The sequence below is a fragment of the Microtus pennsylvanicus genome, chromosome 4 (genome assembly GCF_037038515.1).
Source record: "Microtus pennsylvanicus isolate mMicPen1 chromosome 4, mMicPen1.hap1, whole genome shotgun sequence".
Taxonomy (NCBI): domain Eukaryota; kingdom Metazoa; phylum Chordata; class Mammalia; order Rodentia; family Cricetidae; genus Microtus; species Microtus pennsylvanicus.
Genome location: NC_134582.1, coordinates 96,325,026 through 96,349,187, shown reverse-complemented (window position 1 = coordinate 96,349,187; position 24,162 = coordinate 96,325,026). Strand labels below are relative to the sequence as shown.

At 40.1% G+C, this 24,162-nt stretch overlaps 1 protein-coding gene across 1 annotated transcript in view; it reads right to left on the bottom strand.

Moving 5' to 3' along the window:
• LOC142848191 (enoyl-CoA delta isomerase 2) overlaps positions 1-19,613 on the bottom strand; it is a 50,164-nt gene extending 30,551 nt beyond the window's left edge. The window contains exon 1 of the mRNA XM_075969908.1: positions 19,510-19,613. The gene's annotated coding sequence lies outside the window, so the exon portion shown is untranslated. The remainder of the gene's footprint in view (positions 1-19,509) is intronic.
• Positions 19,614-24,162: the final 4,549 nt, after the last annotated feature.

Genomic DNA, 24,162 nt, shown 5'->3' with positions numbered 1-24,162 from the left:
GCCTTTGGCCATGGTGCTCAGCACAGTAGTAGAAAAGCAAACTAGAATAGTTATTTAATTTCCCCCAATATTTCAGATAGAATATATTCTCTAATGTAGTTTTCTGTGAGTTCATTATTGATATGTGTGAAGACTACTGGTTGTTATATGTTGATTTTGTATTCTGCAAATGTACGTGTAATATTTATAAGTCTAAACTGTTTCTGGTAGAGGATAAAGGATCTTTTAATTATGTATCCATGTCTTTTGAAAATAGGGATAATTTGGCTTCTTTATTTCCTAATTTCATCCCTTGTATTGTAGCACTACACTGAATAAGACAGGTGATAGTGGATATCCTTGTCTCATTCTTGATTGTTTTAGATCGTGATTTTCATTTCCCCATGTAGGATAATATTGGGGACAGGTTATTGTACATGGTGTTCATTACTTTGAAGTATATTCCATTCAATCTTCACTTCTCTAGCACTTTGTCATGATAGCATGTTGAGCTTTATCAAGAAGATTTTCTACATCTGTCCATAAGATCACGTGATTTTTCCTTACGTTTATTGATATGCCATATATCATTTATCAATCTATGTATGTCAGATCATCCTTATATTCAAGATGAACTCTACATGATGTAATCTTCATATTGTTTTCCTCAATTGTGTTTGCAAGCATTTAGCTAAGAACTTGTGCCTCTATGTTCATCCGGGAAATTGCCCTGTAGTCATCTTTATCTGTTTTTGTCATCCTCTGGTTTCATGTGAGAATAATTATGCTTTCACAGAATGGTTTTGGTTCTTTCCCCTTCAATTTGGCTGAACCATCTGCGGAGTGTTGGTGTTATATCTTTCTTAAGCTTTAGTAGACTCCAGATATGAGTCCTTGAAGACCTGGACTTTTCTTTGTGAGAGTACTTCTAATTACAGCTTTAATCTCATTGCTGGTAATGGCTCCTCTATTGGAGTTCTTTATATACTCCGGCTCCAATTTTGGATAAGTTATATGCATTTAGAAATCCATCTATTTCTTTCTGATTTCCCAGGTTTTGGAATATGTTTTCAGAGCATTTCCCAGTAAGGATACAGATTTTACTGGGGAGTTATTGTTTATCTATCTATCTATCTATCTATCTATCTATCTATCTATCTATCTATCTATCTATCTATCTATCTCTCCTTCCTTCTTTTCTTCCTTCCTGTCCTTTCTTTTCCTTTCTTTTCCTTTCCTTTCCTTTCCTGTCCTGTCCTGTCCTGTCCTTTCCTTTCCTTTCCTTTCCTTTCCTTTCCTTTCCTTTCCTTTCCTTTCCTTTCCTTTCCTTTCCTTTCCTTTCCTTTCCTTTCCTTTGCTACAATATCCCCTTCATGTATAATTTTCAAAATCCTGGGTCTTTTCTCTCTTTTTATTAGTTTGTCAAAGAGTTTGTCATTCTTGTTAATTATTCTTGAGTTTCATTCTGAGAACATTTTCTCTCAGTCTCAATTTTATTTAACAGTTCATTTACAGTGGATATATTGATGGCTGTGAGGGTCTGGGGAGATCTCCTGAATAGATAGAGACTTCTTAGTCTGAGGCCACTTGTTTGTTCCCAGCTGCCCAGACTAGAAATAACCATACAGAAACTGTATTAATTACAACACTACTTGGCCTCTTAGCTTATGCATATTTCTAGCTTACTCTTATCTCTTAAATTAACCCATGTCTATTATTTTATATTTTAGCATGAGGATTGTGGCCTTCTGGCAAGGTTCCAGCTGGTGACATATGTCTTTCTCCTCTGATAGTTTTGTGGCATCTCCTGACTCTGCCTTCTTTCTCTTAGCATTCAGTTTAGTTTTCTCCACCTAGCTCTAACCTGCCCTATCATAATCCAAGGCAGATTTTTTTATTCATTAACCAATAAAAGCAAAAAATATACAGAAGGACTTCCCCTTTTCTGTTTAAATAAGAAGGATGGTTTTAAATTTAACATAGTAAAATTACATATAACAAAACAGTTATCAAGCAAGAATTACACTTACAATATTTATACTACTTTATCTTTTATCATAACTAAAAAACCTATAACTATCCTTCAACTCCATTAAATACTCCAGAAGGATATAATATTACCTAAGTTAACAGGAAGTGCATTGTAAGCAACTTCGAAAACTCTAGAATTGACAGAGACATCTGGATGCCCGGACAGTCACACAAAGTTCTTTTGTACCATTGGAGCATCCTTCTTCAGCCTATAGGCCCATAGTATTTATAATACTTTTCAGGGCAAGAAATTTCAAACACGGCTCTGCCTATATTGGCAGGTTGTCAGTGAATTTTTTCTGTATCCTGAAGAATGTCTATCAAACTCTTTTATGAAGTAGGAACCCTGAAGGATCATCTCACCTTTAGGAAAGTTCAGCCATCATTTCTCTATGGGTTTTTCATGTCCAGTTAAACAGTTAAGGCAAGAGCAGTTCCTTGCCCAAATGGCTAAGAAACTGCATGAGGAGCCTCTTCAATGCCCATCTTCCTTTTGAAGTAGATTGGTGCTGCCAGGAACAGGTGTGTCTCATTGTCATGAATAGTTCTAAGTTCTTAAAACATTTTAAATGTCATATTCTGTAGGTATTTGAGGGGTTTGAAGATTATCTATCTAACTAAAATATATTTCTATATATCTAGAAAACCTAACTAACATGACTACAGGTTTTACTAGTATAATGGACTCTCTATTAACCTATAATTCTTTTTTTTTTACTTTGTAACACGTATTGTTCCATTTATTTATTTATTTTTTTAAATTTATTTATTTATTAAGGATTTCTGCCTCCTCCCCACCACCACCTACCATTTCCCTCCCCCTCCCCCGATCAAGTCACCCTCCCTCATCTGCTCGAAGAGCAATTAGGGTTTCCTGACCTGTGGGAAGCCCAAAAACCGCCCACCTCTATCCAGGTCTCGTAAGGTGAGCATCCAAACTGCCTAGGCTCCCCCAAAGCCAGTACGTGCAGTAGGATCAAAAACCCACTGCAATTGTTCTTGAGTTCCCATTCTTTCTCATTGTCCGCTATGTTCAGCTAGTCCAAATTTATCCCATGCTTTTTCAGATCCAGGCCAGCTGGTCTTGGTGAGTTCCCAGTAGAACATCCCCATTGTCTCAGTGTGTGGGTGCACCCCTCGTGGTCCTGAGTTCCTTGCTCGTGCTCCCTCTCCTTCTGCTCCTGATTTGGACCTTGAGATTTCTGTCCGGTGCTCCAATGTGGGTCTCAGTCTCTGTCTCCTTTCATCGCCTGATGAAGGTTAATATTCAGGAGGATGCCTATGTGTTTGTCTTTGGATTCACCTTCTTATTTAGCTTCTCTAGGAACATGAATTATAAGCTCACTGTCCTTTATTTATGGCTAGAAACCAAATATGAGTGAGTACACCCCATGTTCATCTTTTTGGGTCTGGCTTACCTCACTCAGGATAGTGTTTTCTATTTCCATCCATTTATATGCAAAATTCAAGAAGTCCTTGTTTTTTACTGCTGAGTAATACTCTAATATGTATATATTCCATACTTTCTTCATCCATTCTTCCGTTGAAGGGCATCTAGGTTGTTTCCAGGTTCTGGCTATTACAAACAATGCTGCCATGAACATAGTTGAGCATATACTTTTGTTGTATGATAGGGCCTCTCTTGGGTATATTCGCAAGAGTGGTATTGCTGGATCCAGGGGTAGGTTGATTCCGAATTTCCTGAGAAACCGAAACACTGCTTTCCAGAGTGGTTGAACAAGTTTGCATTCCCACCAGCAATGGGTGAGTGTACCCCTTTCTCCACAACCTCTCCAGCAAAGGCTATCATTGGTGTTTTTTATTTTAGCCAATCGGACAGGTGTAAGATGGTATCTTAAAGTTGTCTTGATTTGCATTTCCCTGATCGCTAGGGAAGTTGAGCATGACCTTAAGTGTCTTTTGGCCATTTGAAGTTCTTCTGTTGAGAATTCTCTGTTCAGCTCAGTGCCCCATTTTATAATTGGGTTGATTAGCCTTTTACGGTCTAGTTTCTTGACTTCTTTATATATTTTGGAGATCAGACCTTTGTCAGTTGCGGGGTTGGTGAAAATCTTCTCCCAGTGAGTGGGTTGCCTTTTTGTCTTAGTGACAGTGTCCTTTGCTTTACAGAAGCTTCTCAGTTTTAGTAGGTCCCATTTATTCAATGATGCCCTTAGTGTCTGTGCTGCTGGGGTTATACGTAGGAAGTGGTCTCCTGTGCCCATGTGCTGTAGAGTACTTCCCACTTTCTCTTCTATCAGGTTCAGTGTGTTCTGACTGATATTGAGGTCTTTAATCCATTTGGACTTGAGTTTTGTGCATGGTGATAGATATGGATCTATTTTCATTCTTCTACAGATTGACATTCAGTTTTGCCTGCACAATTTGTTGAAGATGCTCTCTTTTTTCCATTGTATACTTTTAGCTCCTTTATCGAAAATCAGGTGTTCATAGGTTTGTGGGTTAAAATCAGGGTCTTCTATTCGATTCCATTGGTCGACTTCTCTGTTTTTATGCCAATACCAAGCTGTTTTCAATACTGTAGCTCTGTAATAGAGTTTGAAGTCAGGCATGGTAATGCCTCCAGACAATCCTTTATTGTATAAGATTGTTTTGGCTATCCTGGGTTTTTTGTTTTTTCATATAAAGTTGATTATTGTCTTCTCCAGATCTGTGAAGAATTTTGATGGGATTTTGATGGGGATTGCATTGAATCTATAGATTGCTTTTGGTAGAATTGCCATTTTTACTATGTTGATCCTCCCAATCCAAGAGCAAGGGAAGTCCTTCCATTTTCTGGTGTCTTCTTCAATTTCTTTCTTCAAAGACTTATAGTTCTTGTCAAATAGATCTTTCACTTCCTTGGTCAGGGTTACCCCAAGATATTTTATGCTATTTGTGGCTATTGTGAAAGGTGATGCTTCTCTGATTTCCCTCTCTGCTTCCTTATCCTTAGTGTATAGGAAGGCAACTGATCTTTTGGAGTTGAGCTTGTATCCTGCCACATTACTAAAGGTGTTTGTCAGCTGTAGGAGTTCTTTGGTAGAATTTTTGGGGTCACTTATATATACTATCATATCATCTGCATATAACGAAAGCTTAACTTCTTCCTTTCCAATACGAATCCCCTTGATCTCCTTATGTTGTCTTATTGCTATTGCTAGAACTTCAAGCACTATATTGAAGAGGTATGGAAAGAGTGGACATCCTTGTCATGTTCCTGATTGTAGTAGGATGGGTTTGAGTTTTTCTCTGTTTAATTTAATGTTAGCTGTTGGCTTGCTGTAAATAGCTTTTATTATATTTAGGTAGGATCCTTGTATCCCTATTCTTTCCAAGACCTTTATCATAAAGGGGTGTTGAATTTTGTCGAATGCTTTTTCAGCATCTAATGAAATGATCATATGGTTTTTTTCTTTCATTTTATTTATATGGTGGATTACATTGATAGATTTTCGTATGTTGAACCAGCCCTGCATCTCTGGGATGAAGCCTACTTGATCACAATGGATAATTTTTCTAATGCATTCTTGGATTCGGTTTGCCAGTATTTTGTGGAGGATTTTTGCATCGATGTTCATGAGTGAGATTGGCCTGTAATTCTCTTTCCTGGTTGAGTCTTTGTGTGGTTTTGGTATCAGAGTAACTGTAGCTTCATAAAAGGAATTTGGTAATGACCCTTCTGTTTCTATATTGTGGAATACATTAAGGAGTATAGGTATTAGCTCTTCTTGGAAGTTCTGGTAGAGTTCCGCATTGAAACCATCTGGTCCTGGGCTTTTTTTGGTAGGGAGGTTTTTGATAACAGCTTCTAATTCTTCGCGACCAACAGGTCTGTTTAGATTGTTCACCTGGTCCTGGTTTAACTTTGGTATATGGTATTTATCTAAAAAAGTGTCCATTTCTTTTACATTTTCCAGTTTTGTGTCATACAGGCTTTTGTAGTAAGATCTAATGATTCTCTGAATTTCCTCTGTGTCTGTGGTTATGTCCCCCTTTTCATTTCTGATCTTATTTATTTGCGTGTTCTCTCTCTGTCGTTTAATTAGTTTGGATAGGGGTTTGTCGATCTTGTTGATTTTCTCCAAGAACCAGCTTTTTGTTTCATTGATTCTTTGGACTGTGTTCTGTGTTTCTATTTTGCTGATTTCAACCCTCAGTTTTATTATTTCCTGTCTTCTACTTCTCCTGGGCGCGTCTGCTTCTTTTTTTTCTAGAGCTTTCAGGTGTGTTGTTAAGTCCCCAATGTATGCATTCCCCGTTTTCTTTAAGTGGGCACTTAGTGCTATGAACTTTCCTCTTAGCACTGCTTTCATTGTGTCCCATAGGTTTGAGTATGATGTCTCTTCATTTTCATTAAATTCAAGGAGGACTTTAATTTCTTTCTTAATTTCTTCCTTGACCCAGGTGTGGTTCAGTAGTTGACTGTTCAGTTTCCACGAGTTTGTCGGCTTTTTGTGGGTAGCATTGTTGTTGCCTTCTAACTTTAATCCGTGGTGATCATATAGGACACAGGTGGACACTGATATTTTTTTGTATCTGTGGAGGTTTCCTTTGTTTCCAAGTATGTGGTCAATTTTTGAGAAGGTTCCATGAGCTGCAGAGAAGAAGGTATATTCTTTCCTATTTGGGTGGAATGTTCTATAGATGTCTGTTAAGTCCATTTGCTTCATTACCTCCAATAATTCTCTTAATTCTCTATTAGGTTTATGTCTGATTGACCTGTCCGTTGGAGAGAGAGGTGTGTTGAAGTCTCCTACTACTAGTGTGTGTGGTTTGATGTCTGCCTTGAGTTCTAGTAATATTTCTTTTACATAAGTAGGTGCTTTTATATTGGGGGCGTAGATATTCAGGATTGAGACGTCATCCTGATGAATTGTTCCTGTTATGAGTATAAAGTGACCATCTCGGTCTCTTCTGATTGATTTTAGTTTGAAGTCAGTTTTGTTAGAAATTAGTATGGCCACACCTGCTTTTTTCTTAGGACCGTTTGCTTGAAACACCTTTTCCCAACCCTTTACTCTGAGTAGGTGCCTGTCTTTGTGGTTGAGATGTGTTTCTTGCAAACAGCAGAATGTTGGATCCTGTTTTCGTATCCAATCTTTTAGTCTGTGCCTTTTTATAGGTGAATTGAGCCCATTAATATTAAGTGATATTAATGACCAGTGGTTGTTTACTTCGATTATTCTTATTGCTTTTGGTAGTAGAGATTGTGTGTCTCCCTTCTTTGAGATGTGCTGGTGAAGGGTCGCTAGATGCCTGAGTTATTTTAGGCAGTGTTGGCAGTGTTGGATTCCTTGGGTTGCGATTTTCCTTCTATTACTTTCTGTAGGGCTGGATTTGTGGCTACGTATTGTTTAAATTTGTTCTTATCCTGGAATGTCTTGTTTTCTCCATTGATAATGAAAGATAGCTTGGCTGGGTATAGTAGTTTGGGTTTGCATCCATGGTCTCTTAGCTTCTGCAGTACATCTATCCAGGACCTTCTGGCTTTCATAGTTTCCATAGAGAAGTCAGGTGTAAGTCTTATTGGTTTACCTTTATAAGTTACTTGGCCTTTTTCCTTTGCAGCTCTTAATATTCTTTCTTTAACCTGTATATTTTGTGTTTTGATTATTATATGGCGAGGAGATGTTTTTCTTTGATCCAGTCTGTTTGGTGTTCTGTATGCTTCTTGAATATTTAAATGAATATCTTTCTTTATGTTGGGAAAGTTTTCTTCCATAATTTTGTTGAAAATATTTTCTGGGCCTTTGAGCTGTGACTCTTCTCCTTCTTCTATTCCTATTATTCTTAGGTTTGGTCTTTTTATTGTGTCCCATATTTCCTGAATGTTTTGTGTTGAGAATTTGTTGGCTTTGCTGTTTTCTTTGATCTGTTCGTTTATTTTCTCTATGGTGTCCTCAGCATCTGAGATTCTTTCTTCTATCTCTTGGATTCTATTGATTATGCTTGTTTCTGTAGACTCTGCTCGTTGACCTAGATTTTCCATATCCAGCTGGTCCTCATTTTGTATTTTCTTCCTTGCCTTCATTTCAGTTTTCAATTCTTGAACTGTTTCCATTACCTGTTTGATCGTTTTTTTCTTGGTTTCCCAGGGTATCATGTACGTATTTACTCATTTCTTCAAACTTTTTGTTATACTTCTCATCCATTTCTATAAGGGCATTTTTTACATGTTGTTTAAGGGACTCTATTGCATTCATAAAGTCAATTTTTCCCACTTCTTCTGTGTTAGGTTGTTCAAATACTTCTGTTGTAAGATTATTGGGTTCTGGTGTTTTCATGTTGTTTTTCAGATTATTGGGTGAATTCTTGCCTTGACGCCTACCCATCTCCTCCTATTGATCCTATCTAATGGGTCTTTTAAAAACCGGATCAAGTTTCCCTGCTGGCCAAGGGCTCCGCTTATGAAATGCCCTCGCTCTGTTTCATGGTCCTGCCGCAGGCCAAGAACCCTCTCACCCCTCCGAAGGGTCTTTAGGACAGTACCAGGCTCCCCGTTTGCCAGTGACCTGGCTAACCAGAGGCCTACCTCTTTGATTTAATTGTAGTAGGGCGATCTGCTCTCCTTATTGCACGCCTGTCCCCACTGCTTGCGTCTGCCTCCGCTCTGCTGCCAGGCAGGTCCCCCAAAGCCTCTTCCTGAATGCGATGCCTCTCTGCCACGTCTGGACGCAGTGGCCTCTCCGCCTCCGTGCATCTGGACACCGCAGCCTCTCTGCCCTAACCTATATTTCTTAACTATGCATTACATTTTAAATAAGCTGCACACACAACACCTTAATAAAGAGCAGAAATACACATATAACAAAATTGACCTTAAATTTGTATCAAGAAACCAAGATCTATACCAATGCAAAGTATTCATCTCTATGCAATATCCCCTTTAAATGTAAACAAACATTTATAAACAATCATTTAGGGAATTTGGTGTAGTTCTCTTTAAACTACTTCCTGCTTTTTGTTGGGTGAAGTATTTTGGCGGAATGTTTATAGTGACCTTTCAGGGAGTCTTGGTCCATTAAAGCCCATTTGTCTGGAAGGAATCCATAGGTTCTCATCTTCTATGGAAACCAAAGCAGAATCTCTTTTCCAAAGCAACATATCCTTAGACTCAAATTTTGAAATCCCTTTAAAATATATATGTGGGTACACAATGAAATGTCTCTCTGTACTTAGCTCATTCATAGTCAAAAATACAAAGAAAACACAATAGTATACATAATTCAAACTCTGTGTATATTCCATCTTTATGTGACTTATTTTTCTTACTAATTTAAGATGTAAGAATCAATTAATAAGAATCCTAATAGTTTATGATTAATGTAGACCTCTGTATGTTTCCCACAGCTGTGGGAATGGGCCGTACAGAAACCTGTCAACAAACTGTGCCAACGTGGACAACAAAATCCATGTAAAACCTGAGAGACTTTGGGAAAGAATTCTAGCCTCAAAAGGAACAGAGTTAAGCACGGTTTCTTGGTAGCAGCATTTTCTTTGGTGGAGTCTATTTGCTAGAGACAAGTGTGTCTCATTTAAGAGTGGCTTCTTGACTCAGCTTTGGCTGCTTGCAGCCCTTTAAAGAGACTCTTCCACAAAGCACTTAAATGGTGTTTATAGCTGACAACATGTTTCTTGGTGGTGGCAGGAACCTTGAAACTCCACAGAGTTATGGCAATAAATGTGGTTTCTGCCAGTACCTCTGCCATGAAGCTAGATTCTCAGAAAGCTAAGGAATGGGGTGGCTTCAGTTGTTAAATTCACAGCTTTAATACTAGCCATATCACTTATCAAATTAAAGACTCATGTGGCCAGCAAAAGAGAGATATACAGTAAAAATAGATTCAGATGAAAAAGACCCTCTAAATGGTTTACAGTGTATTTAAAAATATGTGTAGGCTTGGGATAGAAAAGAAGAAGGATAAAGACCTGTAAGAGAAAACTTGGGAGTGGTGGCACACACCTTTAATCCCAGCACTATTGAGGCAGAAACAGGAAGATCTCTGTGGGTTCAAGGACATCCTGGTCCACAGAGTGAGTTCCAGGAGAGCCCAAGATACATAGAGAAATGCTGTCTCAAAAAAATGAAAGATGAAAAATAAAAATAAAAAAAGAGTTTAAAATAAAGCCACGTAAAGAAGAAAAACACAAAGAGAATCTGGATACTGTATGTTATTTTGTTGTCTTTGAATTGTTTGACAGCTGAGGCAGGAACAACTGCTAAAAAACAGTTGATTATAAATGCTGCTGAATTAATCCAACATAAGTATTTTGAAAATGGCTTGTCTCCAAAATTTAAGTCAAAAGGTATTTTGTTTGGAGAAGAGGTTTTGCTTTTGTTACCACAGGAAATGAGAGGCTGTGGATTCCCTCTAGATTAAGAAAAATCAGGTTTGATCAAGGAAGACTACCCCTGAGAAATCTCCAATAGGTGTTGATGGCCCAGATGATCCAAAATTTCAGAGAACCTCTGTGGAAGTTTCCTCTGAGTTCTACATCCAGAACAGTTTCAAGATTGCTGGCTGAGATGATTAAGCCTCACAGAATTTTTGAGTCAGGACTTGACCATAATCTTAAATTTTCTTTAGGTACCTATAAGATTATCAGTGCCCCCATCAGCAGGAAATAGCCTGGAAAACTGTGCCCACATTCCCCCCAAAATGGACTATGGATATTTTCCTTTGTTTAGAATGTCGGTTACAAGTTTTCATGGATAATGTTCAGGAGAAAAGCTAGACAAAGCATAGTAGATTCAGAGTTCTTGTTTTTATTTTTTTTTAAAAAGGAGGGGTAGTGATGTGGGACAATGGTCTTGTACACTGCAAAGATTAGTCAGTTGTATTGTAGCCAGTCAGGAAGTATAGGCAGGGTGACCAGGCAGAAAGTATAGGTGGAGCAACCAGATTAGAATTCGGGAAAGAAGAAAGACTCAGTCTGCAGTTGTAACCCAGATGAAGAGGAAGCAGGATGAGAATACCTCACTGATAAAGGTACCAAGCCACATAGCAACACTGGCAAGAATTATGGGTTAATGTAAGATATAAAAGGGAGTTAATAAGAAAGCCTGAACTAACAGGCCAACCAGATTATAATTAATGTAGACCTCTGTGTGTTTCTTTGGGACTGAATAGCTGTGGAACTGGGCAGGACAGAAACCTCTGTCAACATACCTCTGCCCAATATTTATATGATTTTATTGTAAGAGAAAGAACTCAGAGAAAACAGTATAAGGAATTTGGAGAGAGCATTTATTACAAAGCTAAAATACTCAAGTGGTAAGTGTGAGTGTTCTCAGCATAAATCACTAGCTTTAGGTAACTCATCTATGAGCAAATTTTAATGAAATATTGATGAGTTCAGATAGAGTGGAGGAACAGACAATTCTGAAATTGGGGAGATTGTGTTTCTTACTGTTGGTATAGAATTTATTCCCCCTTTCTGCCCAAAACATCAGATGCATGATGGGAACAGCCAACACTATTGACAAGTAATTTTAATACCATCCTGTTGGACATAAGATGTCTAGCCTGCCCCCAGCACCCTGGCAGTGGTTTCTGTTTGTTTTTCTTCATCTGAGGACTCCACATCACATATACCAGACCAGATGTGATTCCACTATGTGCAGAGCTTGGAGTCGAACTTTATTTACTGTCAGCACTTGAAAGACTCTTTTGCATTCCTGGCTTGAGTTTGGATGACCCATCCATGCACTCTACTGAATAATTTTGAGTTGTTACTCCCTGGACATATGCATCTTCTCGCTGCAATATTTTCTAAGACTTTTTTTCTTCTTCTTCTAAGATCTCTTTGTTCCAGTCAGAATCTATGTTACCCAGGCTGGTTGGTATCTTGCCATCCTCCTGCCTCAGCCTCCCAAGTGCTGAGGTTATGTATATCTAAGCTATCATTTATCCCCCTCTGTCTTTGTCCTTCAACAGTTTGGCTTTGATGTAAGCATTATGTTCTTAGAGTGCTGCCTGTTTGGGGTTGTTGAGCTTCTTAGATGTGTGAACCTATATCTTTCACCAAGTTTGAGAAAGTTTTAGTTGGGAGTTCTTTAAATATCTTGTCTGTCTCAACCAATATCTTTATCTTTTACTCTGTGCATACAGTGATGATGAGATGCCCACCCCAGTTCATGCTGTTGTTTTAAAATTTTTAATATCATTTTCATGTTTTTTTCATATTAGCTAACTTCCACTGATCTGTTTTCCACTTTACTGACATCTTCTTTTATTTTCTCAGTTTACTGTGGTTCCTGCATTATGCCTTTTTAAAATTAGAGATATTCTTTCATCTTTTTTTCTTATTTCCTATATTTTCCATTTGGATTTTAAGAAAATAATTTTTCAGGCAGCTGCTTGTATCCATCTTTCCAGCCTAATAAGCCCACTTACACAATATGCAGGATCATGACGATGACTGCTTCATATTATCAAATCCGTTAAGTTTGATTTCGTGCCACACAGGCTTGGTACTGTGCACTCGACTCCTCATGTTTTCCTGCCTGCATCAGGATTCCCTTTGCTGCATTATGCTAATCTGCACAGGGAAGCTCCAGAGACATGACTCAGGTCCCCACCTGAAGTATAACTTCTCTTACCTAATAGTTTCTTCTTCAGTTGTGGTAATTAACTCAAATCATGTTAAAATAATGAGTTCACTGATAGAAAATTCACAGGCCCATCCAGTCAGTGGCATAGTCTATTACTTATTATTCTCTTGATAAGTCTTTTTTTTTAATTCTAAGTACCTGTAGAGTTTTGTGTGAAAGTCAACACTCACTTCATATCCCTCAAGATCTTAAGCTCAATTATTACTGAAGATAATCTTCATAAATCTAATGACACGCTGCACCGAGATCTCATGGGAGGCCAGATGTAAATAATGTATTAAACGATTGTTATCAGTCATAGGCCAACAGGACTTTAAATAACTCATTAACATGATTCATGTGAGATGATAGAGCTATTCATCTGCCACACACAGGTACCTGCTTCAAGGAGGTGCTGCCAGCACTGACAAGGTTGGCACATTGTCAACAATCATTCATTCATTTGTAAATCTTGTCCCCATTTATTGATCACTCTTGGGTTCCAGGTATTAGCAAAGGTCACTAGAATGAAGTTGAGGCTTTGATGAGTTGTCTATGAACTTCAGATCCTTGCTCCTCTTGCTATACAGAGGACAGTACATTTCTATCTGTATCAATTCCAGGATGACACACAATGAGGATTTTGTAATGTGGGTTCACACATTTGTTATATAACAGCATTAACCAGAGTTCAGTAATGCTGAAGTTCAACAAGTTAAGCTCAGCATCATCAATGATCCACTGTTTTCCAGAGTACACTGTTTTTGTTATTTTCCTGACATGAAATTGAAGCCCAGAGTCTGAGTGGAGTTCAAGGTTTCAGGTTCACGGTCTCAGAATTAGTGACTCTGTGATGTGGTAGCTTAAGATCATTATCAAATCGGTTAAGTTCTCTGTTAATTATTCTTGTGAGTGAGAAGAGTCAATAAGCAGAATTTCAATGGAAACATGAGGTGTTTCTGGGAGGCAATCTTTTTTAAAAGGTTAGAAAATATAAATGTATCAAAATTGAAATCACCTATTATTTTAATGCTAAATAAATCTAATCTTTGTAAGATTGAATTTAGATAAGTGAATTCAATATTGTATGTGGGTTCTCTAGAAAACAGAACTGATAGAAAGAATATTACAAGTGGGATTATTTAGATTGTCAGATAGAATGCAAACTGGGTAGTCCAAAATGGCTGAATGTGCACTGGAGAGGCTTAGAGCTCAGTAGCTGCTCATCCAATGAGGGACATGGCCTCAGGAGTTCCATCTAGTGATGAAGGTCAGGAGGATTCATGTAGAGTCCCTAGTCTTCATTATCAGTGGAAGATAAGCTGGATTCTATCTACTCAAGTGGACTAGGGCAGCAGCAACAGAATAGATACAGTCCACTCACCAGCAGGGGGCAAAGGAGAGCAGGTAAAGAAGCAATAGTTTAACCTAGGCCCCTCCCATAGCTGAGGCATCCAAGGGAAGGTCTATAGGAAGGTGCTTCCTTCTAGGGATGTGGGACTTTGTCATATAATCCATTCTGGAAATACCCGTACAGACCTAGCAAATGGTTTATTTCTTAGTTGATTCCCAATCCAATCAAGCTGACAATCAAGATTAACCAACAGAGATGTTAATTCTAAATTTAAGATACTGAAAAGATGTGATAGAAAAACTCTCAAAAAAAAAGCTTGAATTTAAGATCAATTGATATTCTCAGGTGCAGATATTTTAACGAAAAGAAAAACAGCATTTATGAACAATGAATCATGAGGGTATTTTTGTGGTAAAACATGCATGATAGCAAGTTTATCCTTTTGAACATTTTAACGTGTACAGCTCAGTAGTGTTAGTGTTAGGAGCCTTCAGAGTGTTGCACACTCCATCTCCCGAACCTTTTCAGCCTTCAAAGCTGGAACTCTGTCCTCATGAACCTGCAACTTCCATTTTTTTTTTTTTGCTCCCTTCCCTCTAACCGCCATCATTCCATGATGCTCTATGAACCCGACTATTCCAGCTATTGCTGTAAGGGTCATATACCCAGTTGTTGATTTTTTTCTTACCAACATTCCCCACATATCTGTCGAGTCCCTTTCTTAGAAGATAAGCTTTATATGTTTAGTAAGGGGGAGAACGTTGGCTTGTTTGTTTTCTGCTAATTTTCTGGAATGTCAGTCTCTTGGTTTCCCAGTTGAATGAGCTAGCATTTCTATTACAGAAAGTAATAGCCGTTCATCAACTCAACCATAACGTTATGATATCAGTAACAATCAGCCCCAGAGCAGGTCATAAGAATAGAGACCCTCTGACACTTTGGAGACTGTGTCACCCTGTATGGACATTCAGCTAGAAGACACTGTATTCTGGGAGTGATTGACTCTCAGTTTAATAGAGGGTAGCCATAGACAACTCTAGAAGACAGCCTTGAGATAGGGAGAAGCAGGAGGGCAGGCTCCGAATTTTTTTAACACTGCATTTTATGGAGAGCACAGGGCTGAAATGAACATTGGGCCAGTTTCTCATCTCAGCTTCGGTGAGATTTCTATTTCTTTTCTAATTTGGTCTGAGGTCTTGTTTGTTAAGGTGAGGAAAGTTGCCAGCTGTCACACACATCTGTTATATCAACACTTTGGAGGTGGAGGGAGAAGATTAGAATTCAAGGCCAGCCTCAGCTATATAACAAAATTGAAGCCAATCCGGCCTGCACGAAACTCTATCTTGAAAAATTCAAAATCCAATAGCCTCATTGGTTTGGACCTCTGCAAGGATGATGTCAGGGTAAAACAAGTAAGTAAGAGTCCTTCAAGGAGTCCACTCCCGCTTAGGAATTGTATACTATCCTTTCCCTATGTAACCTCCTGTCTAGATATTTAATCTGCCAACTTGCCTCACTGTGACTCGTGCTGAAATTCTTTTCTATGACACCGTCAAGGAGCTGGCTACCTTGAAGGGATGTTCCCAAGAGGCTAGTGAACTCTGTAAGTTACAGGTGGCTATGCCTTCTTGATGTTACCGACACTCTATGTCTCTCTAGCACTTGTGATTGATGGAAAGTCCCTCTTCTGGTTGTCCAACTTGTAGTTGTCCATCCCTGTGCCTGCAGTGCTGTGCTAGGAAAAGAGAGAAGCAGACTGCCCACTTTCTTCCACAGCTCAGCACGGTGCCCACTGCTTGACAGAGCCCACTGGACTTGCCCTTAGCTCATCCTGCTGTTTCTCAGCCTTTCTGTGCAATCCATACTAATCCCATGCTTCTGAAGCTTGGCTCACATGACAACACAGCACTGTGTGCCTCTGGCCACCCTCCCTGGGAGCTCACCAATATCTTCTCTCTTACCTAGAGAACTCGGGGCCTCATGCATGTGTGTCAGCCCTTTGTCCCGCTTCTTCAGGGTCTTCTATGAACTCTGAGACTTCTTTAATCCTTTGTGGCCTGTGGCCATTCTGTAGCCTACACACATACATATTACTGGGTGAGGTGTGATGTGTTTGTTACCTGAATGTTAATCTAAGTTTTCTTAGTCACTGTTCTGTTGCTGTGAAAAGACACCATGACCAAGGCAGCTCTTTTAAAAGGAAGCATTTAACATGGGGCTTGCCCACGGTTTCAGAGGTTTAGTAGGTTACGGCAGTGAGCATGTGGTATGAGAACTACATCTTCATCTGTCGGGGGGGGGGGGATAGAAAGAGAGAGAGACAGAGAGAGAGACTGGGCATGGTGGGCCTTTTGAAACCTTTTGAGCCAACCCCTTGGGATACACTTCCTCCAACAAGGCAGCATTTCCCAATTCTTTTAATCCTTTCAAACTGTGCCATGGCCAGGCGGTGGTGGCGCACGCCTTTAATTCCAGCTCTCGGGAGGCAGAGGCAGTTGGATCTCTGTGAGTTCGAAGCCAGCCTGGTCTACAAGAGCTAGTTCCAGGACAGGCATCAAAAACTACAGAGAAACCCTGTCTCGAAAAACCAAAAAAAAAAAAAAAAAAAAAAAAAACAAAAACTGTGCCATTCCCTAGTGACTAAGCATTCAAAGATATGAGTCCATAGGGCCTTTCTTATCTAAACCTCCACATTAGTAATTAAACTAATAATAAAATAACCAATGTTTGCCAATGGCCATCTACCAAGGGGAAATGGGACAACTGGGCAAACTGCAGCCAACAACACCGATACAGATATAGCTTGTGATTTATTGCTATTAAAAAATCTCACATTGTGAAAGGCACAAATGGTACTGTTTATGGCATAAGCATAATCCTGACAAGGTCTCAGGACACAATATCATTCATTGTTCTATGTCATATAATCACTTGTCTGTCCTTGGGAACACTGAAAAGGGAGAGGGGTTAAGTGACAGATGACGAAACTCCACTTGGCTGTTATTATTGGGAGAAGTAATTCCCCTGGGCCCCGTTCAACATATTTCTGTTAATACCCAGACATTATATTTCAACATTAGATATCTAGGCAACAGTGTCTATTGTGAACTACTTTCCTTGGGGATCAAGGTATATTTACTAAGATAATCTTGGTGTGTCATTTCACACAGAGTGAAGTGGTTGCTCTTGGGACAAATGTCATCGGCATAATGACAGATTTTTCAGAAATGGGAGAGAGGAGGTCTGTCCTGCCAAACCTTCTGTTACTGAGAACAAAACTAAAGATTTCACTTTAGGAAGTCAAAAAAAGTGCCACCAAAGGTCACATTGAGTCACATGGTAACTCTGTAAGCTCCTTTCTCGGCATTCCAGCTGATCTTTGGGGTAAATCTCTCCTGCTCTATCCTCTGGGAGCCACTAAGATCCACATAGTTAGTCAACATCATTTGGGGGATTCTCAAAGTTGAGAAGAATGTGGCTATCTTCAGGTGCATTTTTGGTAAAAGGTAGAGAGAATGTGTTTTCTCTCCTGAATGAAGGTGGTGATGTCTCTCCTGAACCTTGCAGCAATAAAATTGATGATATAAAGAATTTACTAATAGGCTTGCTTAGGAAATATTAGGTTACACAAAGCAGAATTTAGCTATAGCTCTGCCTCCAATGAGGCTGGCAATAGGTAGTGTATTAGCCAGGTTTATCAGAAACTGTAAGAAAGAAAATTCTGTATCATAATGGGAGTTTGGGGTTGCTGATAAAGTTTCCGCTTATGTTTATTAACCAAGATTGATTTCCAGTTAGGCTTCTTTTCCGCAGCAAAGGACACAACTGTTACTTATAATCAGCCATTAGGTCCTTTCCCATAGCAAAGAAAGTGCCTGGAAGGAGCAGCTCAAGGGTTGCTAAATCCCCGGTGCTTTTATCAGGAGAAGTGTAATTCTGCCAGTTGTGAAAGATGAACCTGGGTACCAACTATGGGTAAAGAACACCACTGGTGAATTTAAGAATTAATTCTAATTCTGACAGTCTTTGCTTTGTAAATCATTTGCCCACATGACCCGATCTGCAGTCTCCCTGTCTTTGTTTAAATTGTTCAAAGTGTAATCTGGGACAAGGGTCTAAAAGAGATTTAAGGATGACAGTGTATGTGGATATTGTAATGAGGTTGATACTTCTGGATTCTAGGGGTCATGCAGGTGCAGATAAGCCCTTAGGCAGAAGTGCCTAATGGCTCCCTGGGTATGTTAAAGGGCCCAGTGTGATCCACATGTACATAATTTTTGGTTCACTTAGTCCCTAACCAATAGAATGTACCAAGTGTTTACATGGTACTTACAATTTTTCTAGGTATTATAGCCAATGCATGGACCATTTAAGGCACATGGGATGATATGGGTAGGCTCCACGAAAATACCCGCCCTTTTCTTCATTGATCCTGCGTTAAGGAATTAAAAATAAATCTTCCTCTTGGAACAGTGTAGAGCAAGAGTGAGGCCAAATTTGAATTCTTCACTTCTTTGTGTATTTTTCTTCTGTATGTTGTTTGTGGTTTGCAGCCTGTTCTAGCTGGTGTGTAGGTGCAATGTCTGTCTGTCTCTGCTGTTTCTCTGTTCCTGTTGTCTCTGACAAAGACTTGGCTCTGTATTTACTGTATAGGAAACACCGTGTGGGAAAGGAATGAGGGAACTTACCCTCCTCCCCATCAAAATCTTTAACAGATTTTGCAAGGGAAAGCTGACCCAAAATAGCGCTCAAAACCTCATCCTATATCCACATAGTGCTTCCGATAGTCACAGGATATTTGTGCTTTTATTTATGTATTTATTTTTGTTTTTGTTTTTTTAAGACTGCTTTCAACCTGCTGGCTGCTTTCAGCAAATAATTGCCCCAACACACACACACACACGCACACGCACACGCACACACACACACACACACACACACTTCTGGGTCAGAGTCACGGAAGAGTACTTAGATTACAATTAAAGCTATGCACTTAGTTTAGGTTGTAAAAGCTATATACATGGGAAGTCCAAAGGTATGGTAAAGTTGGTTACATTGTTTTCTTAAAGGCAGGTTAAATTTAACTAGGCTGATTACACAATATTGAGTATGTTGTTTTAAACGATCTCAAGGCCTGGCTAAAGTTCTGTTTCTGAAAGCAAGAGACATTTTCAGAAAAAGCTACTTAGGTCCCTACAAGGGATTTGATCAGCACCTTTTGATACCTAAAGGAGTGACTGGAGCTAACCCCCCTCGGGAATCTCAATGGACAGCTCTGTGTTCTTGAGGCACAGGTTAGAAAATCAGGGACAAAGATTTTTGGTAGTCTGAGTAGACAGAACTGAATCCTAATGAATATCTGAGGGACAGAGGACACACAGAAGCCCACCAGCCACCACACTACTCTTCAGGAACACCAAGGAAAGGGGGTGGAGCAACTACACTTGGGTCCGATAACCTCTTTGCTGCCTGTTCCCACAGCAATTCCCGCCCACATACTCAGTTGGCAGTGGGCTGTAAAGTCAGGTCCACGATTCTGGGTACTTACTTTCAACCTGCCGTATTGCTTCGACGCATCTGAAGCCACGACGAAAATCCCCTCCGCTGTCCACCAGCAAAACACAACAGAGATGGAGTTGTCTCCCCTCCCCCAACCCTTCCAAAGCCAATGGCCAAAAGTCACGAAGCTCTTCTGCTGCCATCTGGTGACGTCACATAGCAACTACATGGTGTTGGGGGGAAAGTTTTAACCTCGTTAGGAAACAAAGCCTGCAATTCTCTACGAATACTCCAGTTTTACTAGAATTAAAAACATTACCTTCCTAGAAACTTAAAAGATCTGCTTATAATGAGTTTGTCTCTACTTTCAAAACCCTAAAAACTGTTTAACGGGAGGTAGAGCAAGAACAGGGGAGAAGTTTAAATGGGGATATGGTTGGGTGGAAAGGACAGAAGAGGGATAAATAATGCTAAGAATATTTGAAAAAAAACATGCGCAAGCCTATTATTTGATAAGCTTTCTAATATATATATACACATATATAAAACTATATAAAATATTTTATATATATTTAAAAGTTTAATTGGAGTTACCCTACACAGAAGGTAATATTTCCCTCAGGATTCATAGATTCCAAACTAGGTGTGGGACCCCATCTATCGAACTGACTAAGGAAGGGGATGTCTTAGGTACCTCACAACGTTGCAGGTTTCTGCTGGGGGCTGTGCTTTCTTAATCTCTGAGTCCATTGTATCAATGCCAGCCTGCAACACAAGGTGCTTAGTAAATTCTTATGACCGGGGCTGACACACTGAATGGCCTCTTTTAGGGGTGCCACAGATGGTTTGGCTTTGATTCGACATTTTGTTCAGGTGTCTCCCTGTCGTTTCTCCAAATTAAATACAGCTTTGTTTGAAGCTTGTATCTTGCCGATTGGTTAGCAGAGGGAATAGAAAATGTTCTCCGAGAGCCACATGCCGTCAAGCTGTTGCTGACTGCCTGCGTCCTTCCACCTTTCCTTCCTCACTACAGATGGCAGGTTCCAGAAACCGTGATAGAGATGGCTGCAGGTCTTAGGGGCAAATGTCTAGACAAAACTGCTAGTAAGAACATGAACACACTGGCCAGTGTTCTCTAGAAAAATAGAACCAACTGAAGGAGAAGGAGAGAGAGAGAGAGAGAGAGAGAGAGAGAGAGAGAGAGAGAGATTATTTAAAATTTTCACACAACATATTTTGATTATATTCTTTCCCCTCCCCTAACTCCTCCTAGATCCTCCCCCACCTTGCTATTCACAATTTCATGTTCTTTCTTTTTCTCTTTAAAATAAAAACAGAAAAAAACAACGAAAAGTGGAAACTCAAAACAGACAAACTCAAATAATTTAATAAAACAAAAAAAATACCAAAACAAAACAAAAAGTGCACACAAAAGCCAGGGAGTCCATTTTGTGCTGGCTGACTGCTCCTGGGCATGGAGTCAGCCCTGGAATATGACTGATATACTCAGAGCCAGGCCATTGGCAAAAACAGGTTTTCTCTTACCCAACAGTTATCGATTGCAAAGAGCTTTTTGGTTAGGGGTGGGACTTTGTGTGTCCACTTCCCCCTTCTCGGTGCTGGTATTGTGTCTGGTTTGTTCCTGTGCAGGTTTTGGCTTGCTCTTACAGTCTCCGTTCCTTCATATGTTCGCACGATCTGCTGTGCCTGGAAGATGCGATTCTTGGAGCCATGAGGCTCAGGCTCTTACAATCCAATGACTGGATTCTGTAGTTCAGTCGAGTTGACATACGAAGCTAACCGCTCTGGCTACGTACCAGGGAAGCACCTAGCGTCTCTGTTTTCACAGCTGGCATCAGAATGTGTTCTTCCAGTCAGACAGGAGCAAGCCGTCCACACGCCAAGACTGTGCTCTGCTCCTGCGGCCAGGGAACTGCAAGGACCCTTGATTTCACAGCCCACATCTTTGGTTGATTATCACTACTTGCAAACTCTTCTCCATTAGTTTATGCTCAGCAATGTGGCATATACACTCATTTCTACAGATATGTACACGTTTAAAAAGAAATAAACTTGTTTTATAGAAATAAATTGAATGGAATTATCGAAGAAATGAAAAATAATTCCATTTCTTCCCAGGCTAAAGATATTTGTAGAGTTGAAAATGTTCAGTTTGGGGATCCCAAGAAAATGACCCTAGGAGTATACTAATAATTAAAATCCATCTCTGTTTTCTGCCCGATGCTGACTTTGGATCATATAGCAAAAGAGGAAGTTTGTTTAAGAACCACACTATACTTGCGTTTACGAAACAGCCCATTATCTCCCTGTACTGGACGCCTCGTTCATTTGTCTTTACTGGCCAGCGATTGACTGTTTGATGAAGGGGATTGTCGTTAAACATTTATAACGAATAAGAGATGGTGCTGTCTTCTTTGATGTTGTTTATATTTGACTGTGTGGGACTCAGAGTACTAAGACCCCCACTAGAACCCCAGACTTGGCAGGTCCCACATTGAACTCACCTTTTACCCCGATTCCATCTTTTTTCAAGGTATAAATCTTTTGTTGACTTTAGGCAGTCTCTTTCCTCCTGTTTCCCATAGTGGATGGTAGTTCCTAGAAGAGACTGCATCTATGCTGAAGGTCCTGCAGACTAACTGATCAGGAATTCATAATTAAGGGAGATGGAAACTTGTACATGTGACCAAACATCTTCATCTATAGTCCTCTTAATGGTCGTTCACTACTAACCTAACATCTCCGTGATGTCAAGTCAAACTCTGAGAATGCACTGTAAATTTAGCAGACCACTAGCTACCACCAAACCCACCTTAAGGATGCCCCAAGGAGGCACCTGAAACCTACAGAAGAAATCCCTGCTCCTCTGTCATAACCCACCTACCTGATGTCGCCATCAAGTAATTGGTACATGCATTGACTTGTGACTTTCTTTCCTTCTATGACCATAAATGTTTACGTGACTTCTTTCTTAGTGGAGCAAACCATTCAGGGGCCCCAGATCAGTGTTCCCATGCTACAGCTTCATCTTGGCTCAGGATCAACCATTACTTATTTCCTTTGGAAGAAGAGCTATGGTTTTCACTGATACTATGCTTAGCCATCAAATCCTAGGGTTCATCTTCAGTTCTTGCCACTTGCCCAGCCCCTCATCACCCATGCCTGGAGTCCCACAGTAGCTCTTTACTAGGTCTGTCTACCTCCCAGGCAACTCTGCTTCTTCTGGATGGTCTTTGAGAGATGAACATCAACCGCTCAGTGATCCCTCAGGCTGCTTGGATAAAGTACACATGGCGGTGTGGCCCAGAAGATGCCCTGTGCCTGGTCCTTGTCTACTCCTCTAAACCAACCTTATACCCATCCCCACTGGTCCTTTGCTGCAGTCCTATCATTTACCCCTTCTCCATAAATACACAGAGCTCTCTCCCTTGCTTTTAGGGTTGCCAGACATTGTTGTTGTTGTTGATTTTGGTTTTTAGTCTACAATCCATAGCTCCTCCTCCTTATTTTTCAGAGCATGTGTTCTCCCCACCACTGTGTGAAATTACCTGGCACGAGTGAGAAGGAAACACAGAATACACAACAAACCTGCTTAGGAGTTTATTAGAGGGGGCGTATACAGACCTGGGGGAATCAGTGTGCAGAGAGAGAGAGAGAGAGAGAGAGAGAGAGAGAGAGAGAGAGAGAGAGAGAGAGAGAGAGGGAGAAGGTGCTGGCAGCTTTTAAAAGCTGCCTAGTGCATGCACACAGGGAGTTGACATGACTATGTCATACGCAGATGATGAGGCTCATGCATGTGTGCAAGGGCTTAGCTGAGTCATACACCGATGATGCAACCATGCAAGTGCATGGGTCATGAGGGACCCTTTAATATCCTCAGGGCCATTAGACACTTCTGCCTGAAGGCTTGTCCGTACCTGCATGGCCCTAGAACCAGGAAGTGTCACCCTTATTGTGGCTAAAATCCTAACACTGTGTGCTGAGGCTGTGGGTATGCCAGCTGTCCTTGACTGGCCAAGGAGAAAGAGTGTGACTCTGCCTGGACTACTGGGTCCCCATCTTAGATTTGTCAACAAGATTAAAGTGTCACAAGAAGTACAACCTATGCCAGGAACTCTGGGTTCCAGTTGGCTGGTCAGTGAGTCCTTGCTGGCTGGGTTCCATGATCTGCCATATTTCCTGCTTGCCTGAGTCAGCCTTCATTCTATTCTTTTTCATCTGTTCCATTTTGTTTGAGTTGGTTAGAAGCAGACACTACCATCTGAATACATTTGTCTACCCCCAAATTCATGTTGATGCTGTGAAGAGATGGTAGAACTTTGGGAGGTATTCATCATGAAGGAGATCTGGCTTTACGCATGAATTAATGTAATTTTTCCTAAGGCACTGGCTATCTTGGGCATTTTCCTCCCTCTTCCAACCTTTACTCACTATTCACCCATTATTCTGACTTATGAAACCTTCCACTATATTCTTCATATTTTCCATCACAAGGACCTCACCAGAAACTGAGTATCTGCTGGCACCATGATTTTGAATGTTTACTCATGATCCATTTAGTCACAGGTTCTGCAAGGCAACAACAGAAATTGGAATCAGATCTTGAATTTAAAATATAAAAACCCCAATTAATTCATCTCTTGCCCTTTATAACTCAGCTCCTCGAAGATTTTCAACCCTA